We start from the raw sequence: 10895 nt of genomic DNA, 5'->3' as shown, positions 1-10895 counted from the left end.
AAAGGCCCGAGAATATCAGGAGAAAGCACTCGCTATCACAACAGAAATTGGTGACAGGGATGCAGAAGCAGCGGGCTACGGATCTCAAGGAACGGTTTTCCAATCACTCGGTCAATATGACAAGGCCCGAGAATATCAGAAGAATGCACTCGCCATCAAAAAAGAAATTGGTGATAGGGATGGAGAAGAAAAAAGCTATGGAGACCTAGGAACTTTATTCCAATGACTCGGTCAACATGAAAAAGCCCGAGAAAATCAGGAGAAAGCACTTGCTATCAGGACAGAAATTGGTGACAGGGAAGGAGAAGTAATAAGCTACCAAAACCGAGGAATTGTGTTTCAGTCACTCGGTCATTACGACAAGGCACGAGAATATCAGGAGAAAGCACTTGTTATCACAATAGAAATTGGTGACAGGGATGCAGAAGCAGCAGGTTACGAATCACTAGGAACTGTGTTACAATCAATCGGTCAATATAACAAGGCCCGAGAATATCAGGAGAAAGCACTCGCAATCCAAAAAGAAATTGGTGACAGGGATGGAGAAGCAACAAGCTATGGAGACCTAGGAACTTAGACCAAGGCTTAACTTCGACCCCGATTAGTCTGTCAAGGAAAGAAAAAATTTAATCCTTTTCCAAAGGTGATTAGTCAATCAATTCAAGAGACTTTTAACTTGAAAATAAGTTTTTTCTTAGCTTCATTTTTTTGGAAATTTCTTGCAAAGCTTTTGACAAGAAATAAAGTGGTTTAACATGCCAAACTAAAGACATTCAAAGAAAAGAATAAAGAGATTCACTTGTATCGTAATGTAAACCCTGGTGTTCTCAAAGATATCCCGGTAATTCTAGTAATTTAACCCTCTAACCCCTGAGAGTGACTAGCATCGACTTTCTCCTTACAATATCACTCCTGAATCAAGTATTGAGGTTATCATAATAATGGAAATGATCAGCAAGTACAAAAGCTCTTGATTATTAAGCAAAATCTCCTTGTAAGCACCTTAGTAAATTTATAGAAAACAGTATGGAGAACATGCATACTGGGTGAAAAGGATTAATCGATACTCCTATGTGTAGATACCGTTGTATCCTCACGCAGACTCTTGTATGCCTATAGATACTTTTGTATACTTATTATCCTCTACTTTTGCTCTGCGCTACTATTTCGCTCCGGTTTACTCGCTGAACACCAGGAAAAGGTTACGTTATTATCAAAAGAAACTTTATGTAGGGGATTGCTTTTTGTTGGCCACAAAAACTCAAGAGATTCTTTGTCTGCTACTTTTGTGGCATATCTGTGAGTTACAAAACAATAAATATACGATGAAAACCGACAGAATACGAAATACATTTATATAAGACAATGGATTTCAGAAACATAAGACTTTGGCAACCATAGTTTGCCAGATTTTGCAAGATGAACGATGGAAAGTGTCCCTGACTTTTTGTAACAGGAAGTTCTTTAAAATTAATGGCATAAACTTCGAGCATATATTACCAAAGCGCCCAAATAACAGAAGAAATTAAAAGAGTCCGAATGGTACATAACGGTCCTGATACTTGAGTAGCGAGAATGATTTCTTTGTTAGCCAAGAATTGAGACGATTTGTCTTCCTCGATGAGTATAAAAACTGTACACAAGAAGAGGGAGTTCTTGAATTAAGCAAAACAAGGTACTTATTTCTAATAACTAAATGCAAAATATATCTGCAGAATAGACCCCTAAGTGATTGAAAATTCGTTTCAAAAAGTGAAGTAAATATGGCTCTTTGGTTGGCATCAATTTTTCTTTAAAAAGTAACAAATATTCAATATCTCTCTGACAAAGAAAACTGGAACAAGAGCTAAATGAAAACATAATACCTTCTTAGGAACAGCTGAAAATTGATCAATTTTCGCAACTTGTCCCAAATCATTGACTGGCGTGAAATTTTATTAATATTCCTGCTTCTTTTAGGTGTGACTCAATTGCAGGCAACATTATAAACGATACGATTAGAATTTTTAAAAACAGAAACTACGGAAAAATTCCAAGTTAATTTGGATTTCAGAGCTGGTAGAGTAAGGTTAGCATTGAAATAAAAGTCAAACACAGGTAGGAATGTTCAAAAGGTACGTAGTCTTTTCCCTTAAAGAAATCTGATATAATATTTCTTTCAACATATAAGAAATTTATTTCTGCCCTGTGCTAAGATTATTTAGTGCAATTCTGAATTAAAGTTGGCCGAGCTTTAAGGAAGAGAAGAAAGTATAACTCTCTACCTTTGTTTCCTTCCACGAAGCAGTGAAGCCATGCTTCTAACAGAGCACATAACAACAACAGAGATAAAAATAAAGAACTGTACCCTTCATTTGTCGCTTAGTCACAAGTTTTGGATCTCACATCCAAAGGTAAACACGAAAATTTTTCGCATTATCAACGTTTGCGAAGTCTTAGAAATATCCAGCGCTGAAAAGTTGGACTTCCCGGCCGTCGACCGAATGTTTTCGCCGTTTTGTTTAGCCAGATAACGATGACGTTAATTTTTAACCTGCGTCAGAGCCGTAAGACTATCAGCGGAGCTAAGCGCTGAGTGGAAAAACTGTCAAGAAGAATATGATGCGTGCCATGCATTCAGACACCTACTTAGTGTTTAATTTCACCTGATTAATTAATTCGACCAATAACAAAACGTCTCCTAAAACTTGTCATGACACGTACACGCGAAAATTCAAATAGTTTGATGAAACTTTGCAAATGTTGAAAGGCTGAGGTATTCCGTCTAAATAGAAAGACACGAAATACCAACAAAAATCTTAGTTTCAGCTTAAGTTTTTGATAGAGGTTATAGTTTGGAGAAATTACTGCTAATTGCACCTGTAATGAATGCTAAGCTGCAATATAATCATATATTTTTAATTAACCTTCTCATGGCGTTAAATATTTTGCGCGCACATTCTTTCAAATTCATCTCCCTCTAAGTATCCCTTCAGAAGTACTCCGGGTAGACGATTGGCATACAGTCGTTTTAAACCAATACAAACCTTCCGTGGAGAAAACTGAAAAAACCATGGCGTTCTCCCACCATATCCGTTTTAGGTGTTCCGCAGCTTCGGCATGTTAGATCTCTATGGATGGAATCCGGTCAGGCTTAATTTATATCTTTGTGTGTTTCCTTAAAACACCTGCTACACGGGAACACAGATATTCCGTGCACAGGCTTACAAACATTTAAAATGAAGTAAGAGTCTTTCGTAAGTATTCGATAGAAGATAAACTGCGATCTCGAGAAAAGTGCTAGTCTAAAATTCGTTTTATATAAGCGCTTTCTTTTTCATTTGTCAACTTGGTAAAATAACAGCTTCGTTATTCACTCTACTTGTGCCCAAAGTGGTCATTTTCGGAAACTACTAAATTAGGGTCCGGTCTTCATTTGTCAGTGGGCTTTTCAGCGTGCAATAATCTATGATTAGTTAATAATTATATATCTATAAGTAATTGTAACGTCGAGATACACGAGCCCTATTGCGTAAATTACTGTACAATATCATTTGTACAAGTTATTTATGTACAGAACAACACTATATTTTTACGAGTTATTCTGAGTAGATAATGTTGCGTAAGATTTACTCTTTAGGTGAGAGAATTGTTGCAATAAATCTTTCTTGAAACTGCAAGAGTTAGAGTATTAAAGAATACTTTCTAGTTAAGAAGTGGTTGTACGACTGCCCCCTCAATTGAGAATTACTTTTCCCAAAGGAGTCATTAATCTATTTGAAGTGGTCGAGTTATGTCCAAAAGGGGGAAGCAACAGGAAAGTAATCGCTTTTTCAGTCCACTGCCTTGTTATACGTCTTTAGGAAGGTAAGCATGCCAGTCGCGAATTTAGTGTGGAGATCAGTTCAGAGGTGGGAAAGGAACCAAGTGCTCCAAGAACGGCGTCAAGACAACATTGTAGGGTAAATGCACCCCATGACACACCTAAAGAATATTGCTGCCGCAATCTGTTCATTCCATTCCTTGACTATATCACACAAGAAATATCTTCAAGGTAATCTATATAAATTATCAAACCCTCGACTATTTAGTTAACCTTAAATATTTACAGATATAATGAACGATTGAAAAAACAGGCTTAATCATCACAGGGAATTTTTTTCACTCAGAAGACTGCCGGACAGTTGCTTGATCTTGTGCTAAGCGCCATTAATAGCGAACACAAATGTAGACAAAGCTGAAGTCTCTAAGATGTGTATGTCAGATCTCTCAAGTCCACAACCTCTCGAAATTGAATATGATCGTTGGATGAGAAAATGGCAATCCGAGACGAACAAACCAGAGCGCTTCAACCTGCCTCACAAGATCGAAGTAGTTCAATTTGTCTTGGTTCAAATTCCCCTTAGGTAAACAAATGACGACTTTATGGATTACACTTTCTGTCTATCAATAGGGTTGTGATTCCGACATCTTTCCGAACATCCACCTGTTGTTGCGAATTGTATGTACAATTCCAGCAACATCAGCTGATAACGAGCCATTTCGATAACCAGAGGCGAGATTTCTCTTCCGGGATATTGCTCATAAGATGTCATTCTTCCAAAATCGTGCATGTTTCATTTTTCTGAAACATTTGTTGTTGAGACCATTAGATGTAAACATCGCCAAATTATGTAATATCTGATTTTAAGCTTTTTCCGCGAATTGCCCCCATAAAGAGTGGAGGCAGGCCCGCAGAGATTTGTACATATTTAAAAACTAGAGTATTATGACCAGCCAGGTGGGTAGTTTCAGTTCCAGAGTCGGTGTACTTTTGGAGAAATTCAGTTTTGTTCGACAACAAAAATGACCGAGACTGTACCGAGATGAATAATCTATTGGTGTGTTCACATTCACTCCCAGGGAAAATTGAATAGATCAAAGTGAAGATGAATGATGTCACTATGCATGGTACAAGTGCCAATTTGTAATGTTGTATTCAGCTTGGGATTGAGAAATAAACATTTCACTCTTTTTTTGCGACGTTTTTGTATGAAAATGAGGCCCCAGGCCTCGAACAAGCAGCCGTTGTTACCATGGCAACAAGAGTGCTGCGACCTTTAAAAAGGGCATTTTTGTGCATCCCCCTGACTGCCTAACTACATGCAAAATTCTAAGGGGGGTTGAAAATTTTTATTTCCCAAGATGTTTGATTCTTACAGAGACTTGTTCTTAAATCGTCCACCATCATCCCTCAGAGCGCTGGAAATCGCATTTCCGATGACTTAAATTTCAAAATTTCCAAGGGGAGCATGCCCCCAGACCACCCTCAGATGGGTCCGCCTTTGGCAGCCCATTTGTTCGAACCCCCCTTTTCGAAATCCTGGATTCGCCTCAGCATGTTTAGCAATTTTGATTTGACGGCTAATTCTATGTTCGAAATCTGGACGCCAGCGTGGAGCTCTACCAGTATCAGTCGCTTCAACAAAGAATTTTTTCTCTTTTCTTGACAGAATGGTACTCTTTCTTCTTCTTTGGGCCTGTATTTTTTCTTATTTTTTCACCGAGGAATTTCTTCCGCTATTGATTTTTTTACATGAGCAAAGATATTTTCATAAGTTAAGAGTTTCCACGTGTGAATTTTGTAAAGTGCGCGATATAAACAAAATATGGAAATCACAAGAAAATTGAGCCCCACCATGAGCGTTTACCGCCAAAATTTCCCCAAGGGATTCGCTCAGGTCTGAGATTATGACACCTTCCTGATTTATTAACTTTTATTTTAAAATAAGTTTTTCTAAATAACTCGGGTACTTTTAAAAATTTCAATTTTTTTTTTGTCGAAACGTTAGGTTGAATGTTTGAATTCAATTTCGTCAAATATAAGAAAAATCTATTTTCTCGGCCTCTGAAGGTGGGAAGTAACCTTAAACACTGATAGGGAACTCTCTTTCAACCAATGCCTCCGTTATTAATTGTGAGGTTATCGCCAATTAATGCAAAATGCGATCTAGATGCTGTTTATTCGTCAACATTTTTAAGTTTTTGTTTTTTTTTTTTGTACGAGAAAAAAAAAAACCTCCATGTTAGCGTATGGTATGTTGCTCGCACCAATCAGATCGCCGCACTAGGTTATGTATCTTGCACCAATCATATCATGGCATTTGACTATCTTGCACCAATCCCAACGATTGGGAGTTGTTTTCTTGTAAATGATGTCATGGATAACGGGTCTGTGCACAAAGAATGACATTAACCAGAAACTTTGGGCTCATTTGATAAGTTTAATGTTAGGTGGCCTTCGCGAGAGCCTCGTCGATTAAGGTCGAGATTTATCGGGATATGCATTTTTTAAGTCAACAAATGTTTTTTTCCGCCTCTTTACTTACAATTCACACGACAAACAACTTACATTTCACCACGTACCAAGAAAGTAAAGTCCAATCAGAACATATCCAATCATTGCACTAAATGAACATTAGGCAATTTTTCGTGTGCTTGAATAATATTTCACCAATTGAATTCCATTTTGCACATTGGATTTTGCTCTATCAAGTGTCATTTTCCTGAAAACAACTTGCATGTTACCATGTATTATAACTGCATTGTCCAGTCCCACTCAAAAAATTCTTGCGGAAGAATGCAGGGTTGATTGGGGCTACTATGAGCTCTGGAAAGGGCTCCCGATCAACTCGCTGCAATTCTTGAGCGGAACATATTTGATTTACTTAGCAGCGAAGAGACTGTTGGTGAACTTCTTTCGAATGCTTTGTAAATGAAGAAGGTTAAGTTAACTGGTCTCAACGCAATAGATACAGTTGCGAAATTTATACAAGCAATGACGCCGCTTATTACTTTCAATTAAATACTTTTAAAACAAAAATCACTGCACCATAAAATTTTAGCCTTCGTTTATCGCAGTCTCTATTACGCTAAGTAAGCGAACGATAAATTTCATCGTTCGTTAACTTTCTTTGGTCGTTTAGCCCGTGCTTTTTGCATGCGTGCGTACGTATTTTTTGCGTTGTCCTTTTGCTCTTAATTTTATATAAAACTTATTATCATGCATGTTTTAAATTTCAAAAATTGACCGCCACCCATTACTGATTTCGTGCTTAAGAAATAAATAAATGAGGCGAAACATTACTTTTGTTCATAAAGGCGGAGCTTAGAGTCATTAATATGCACGCGCGAGGTTCAAACTGAATCGGTTCAACTCCCAAAGGCCCTTGGGACGGCGAGGAATCAAAAAGAGAAATGCATGTTCCAGAAATGCTGGATTTGATACTGTTTCTATTCATCGGATTCCCTTCATATGTTGCATGAGCCCTTGATACTTTTTAAGAAAACATATCCATATGCAACCCAACGCGTTGATATCTTCATTTAGAAGAAATTCGTCCTGAAAGTTAGCATAAAGCTATTTCCCATAGTGAAATTTACCCCAAGTAGGTAAGTTGAGCGCAAAATTGATAAAGGTTAAAAAGATGGTACCGAGTCAAAAATGGTTGTTATTTTATTATGAAAATCTTTTCTTTAAAAGCCGAGCCATGCAACCCTTTCGATATTTGATATAGTTCCACTGCGAAAAAATAAACGCAAGGGGACCTCTGCCTACTACAGCCATTTTTCTTTATCCTGTCATGCTATTTGTCGTCTCAGTCTTTTAAATTTAGAGTCAATGCATCCGTAAATATCCCAGATGTGCCACACAATTCTGCGCGATGCGTGGAACTAGATGCTTGTGATATTGAGTTTTCCACGCAATATCCTCCCGCGTTGACTTTTTTATACGATTTAAAGTCGCCTTAAAGGGTAACAGACGGCTAACAGGTCTCTTTTTCGGAATACCGTCTAAATGCCTTGGGTAACACCGTTAAACAGATACAAGGTGCTTTCTATGCCTCTTAGTGCCTTTTTTCGCCGGGAAAACTGTCCCGAAATGCAGCTTCGTGGGTCATCGCCGAAAACGCATCGATTTTTTAATAGCATGTAACCTTACACACGTGTGTACACTATCCAAAGTAAGTATGGCGGATAGTACTTTGAGTGAAAGCAGTTCTATTTCGGGGTCTGATTATTCGGATTTTGAGGCCTCGATGGAAGATGAACATAATGAAAAGGTTTATGAATCAGTTTGTGAAAGTAAGCCCTGGCAATTTGAACCGCCAGGATGAAGGTAACCTAAAATAGAGCGCAAGAGTCAGAAGAGAATCAGGAGCCCTTGCACCGTGGCCGCCTCAATCAAGAAAGCGAGAATGGTGAGTGCATTTACGATTGTAAATAAAGTAACTGAAAATCAGTCGCTTATTAAATGTAGGAGTGATCAAGTAGAGAAAACCAAATGTGCAGACTCTTGAATACCATGGGAGCGTAGTGTTTTTATGCTACGTGCACGCAGCTTCCGAAGCTAAGATTTCACTGACTGAAAATATAAACATACACACTTGTGGAGGTTATTTGGATGGATTATACACGTTCACACGCGATTGAATCAGTTTTAAGTTTTCCTGTGTTGAATTTGGCGAACGATTGAAGATTTCTCGGCTTTTACTTTAAAACACGATGCAGCAAAAAATAGCATTCGCACATATAGAATTGTAAATAAAGTAAAATAGCCTAAAGTTTGAGTTTTCTCTCCCGTTTGTGACAGTTACAGAGCTGATAACTGTTCCTTTTGGTGAAACCAATCATACAAGTTGTTCTCTCTATTGAGAGAAGTACAGTTTTGGATAACTTGAGCGTAAACATACATATTTATATATTTTTTTTCTTTCTTTTTTTTTTTAAGTTCAGATCGTAATTTGAGAAACATTACATGCCTGTTATTTCCGTAGCACGAGTTTGTCGCGGACTCTTTTTTTTTTTTTTTCACCAAAGCACTGCGTTTTAAACGGTGGGTGCAAGGTATTCCCGTGACATGTACTTTTAATCGGCTTATTTTACGATAAACCAGTGCGAGTAGTTTACAGTTCACTCAGCTGACATTTGTACATTTTTGGAACGAGTAACCTTTCGGACAGGATTAATTTCATCATGTTTCCGGTCGCAAATGAGAAACAACGCTTGAGTGTGGCACTCATAACAAGGCGTTTCTCTTAACATCACTTTTGCAGCATGTTTCTGCTATTGTTCAATTCCATCGGAAGTTAATTAAACTTAGGCACACGAATGTGCGATATATGCTGCTCAATGTTAATGTATATATGTGTATATATTTATTTCCTGGAGAACTCTCAGCAAGAGACGAAACGCATCGAAAGAAATAAACAAAAAGTTTCAACAATAGGAAGTCTTCCTTTGTGCTGCTCACTAGCCTCCGCTAAAAGAAAATAAAAAAAAGGATAAATCTTGTACATTCTGGAATGTGGAAGAAGAGTTTCTGTTACGAAACCAGATGACGACCTCCCATGATACGCGACAAAACTTTGCGTTTAGTCACGCTCGCTCCTGAATTGATGGGCCTGAGGAGACAGTGACAAACTCTAAAGTCAAATACTTTTCGGCATAGACTAAAAAACGTGGCGTGTAAATTAGCTGTGGCTCTGAATACAGACCTGCAATCTGTAACATCTCGATTATTCAGCCTTCGTCATTTTATTTCTCCCTTCGTATTTCATAGTCTCTAAATGATGGCCTAGAACAGAATGGAACAACTTTAATTTTTTTTCCGCTCGTAAATTTCGACAGCAGCTGAACAGCCGGGACGAAGTTGTTACTTTCAGGCCTTAACATGACGCTTTTCACCGCCTTACACACGTGTGACGTATCACATCACGTGACCTGAATCGGACCGTTTTCAGAATGACCGTCGATTAAGCGTCAAAAAAAATTGTTAGAAAATAATATACCGTTAATTTGCTCATTTAGGATTCTTCAACCTAAGAAGAATGTATAGGGACAGAAAAAAAAAGGAGAAAAATTTGGCGTCAGTTAACCTTTAAGCTACCTTGGACTTAACTCAATTGTAAAAGAACCTGCAGTTTATCACGCATTTCACACACAGAGTCCAGATAGGCAACAACCAATCAAGGAGCCCTCTTCGAAATATTATCCTTTCCTCTTATTCAATGTATCTTCACTCATTCGAGATCGCAATATATCTTTGGTTAGGGTTTATTAGAGGTACAACAAAGTTTCAGTTTGCTTTTCGTAGTAAAATTACGCAGAAATATGTTTTTGAGTTTACGAACTGTAAACGTAAAATTTTGATTTTCTCTCTGTTAAAGGAACGGCGATAAGCATAGTCTCGTTTGCAACCTTTATTGGGTCTCGTCACGCAACGCGCTCTCTTTTAAACGGGAAATAGAGGGGAGACAACAGTAAGCGTGGCAGAAATGCATTTCATCAGAACTTGAAGTATTTAGACAATAGAGATAGATTGAAAGTTATGCTCTTTTCGGTGACAAAAATGAAAACATTAGTACACAAACCCACCCAGCCACATATAAACTCTTGCATGCTACGCATGCCTATGTTTTTTAGTTGGGATTGGATTACTTTAGAGCTTTCCAATAAAAGAAAAACTGAATAATGACACTGATAGTAACAACACACATTTAAAAATGTATAAGACGCAAAAAATCTTTAAAGTTGAAATTATTTCAAGCTAAGAAAAGCGAAGATCCAAACCCAGTATAAATCCACAATAGCTTTAGCGAATACATACGAAAGACTCTTACTTCATCCCAAATGTTTGTATGACTGTGCACGGAATATCTGTGTTCCTGTGTAGCAGGTGTTTCAAGGAAACACACAAAGATTTCAATTAAACCTGACGGGATTCCATTCATAGAGATTTTAAAGTGCCGAAGCCACGGGACACCTGAAACGGATATAGTGGAAGAACGCCATGGTTTTTTGAGATTTCTCCGCGGAAGGTTTGCATTTGTTGAAAACGATTGTATGCCAATCATCTACCTGGAGTACTTCTTATG

The sequence above is a fragment of the Pocillopora damicornis genome, chromosome 1 (assembly GCF_964200805.1).
Source record: "Pocillopora damicornis chromosome 1, jaPocDami1.2, whole genome shotgun sequence".
NCBI lineage: Eukaryota > Metazoa > Cnidaria > Anthozoa > Scleractinia > Pocilloporidae > Pocillopora > Pocillopora damicornis.
The sequence above is the reverse complement of the archived record's forward strand: the minus strand, read 5'-3'. Positions refer to the sequence as shown.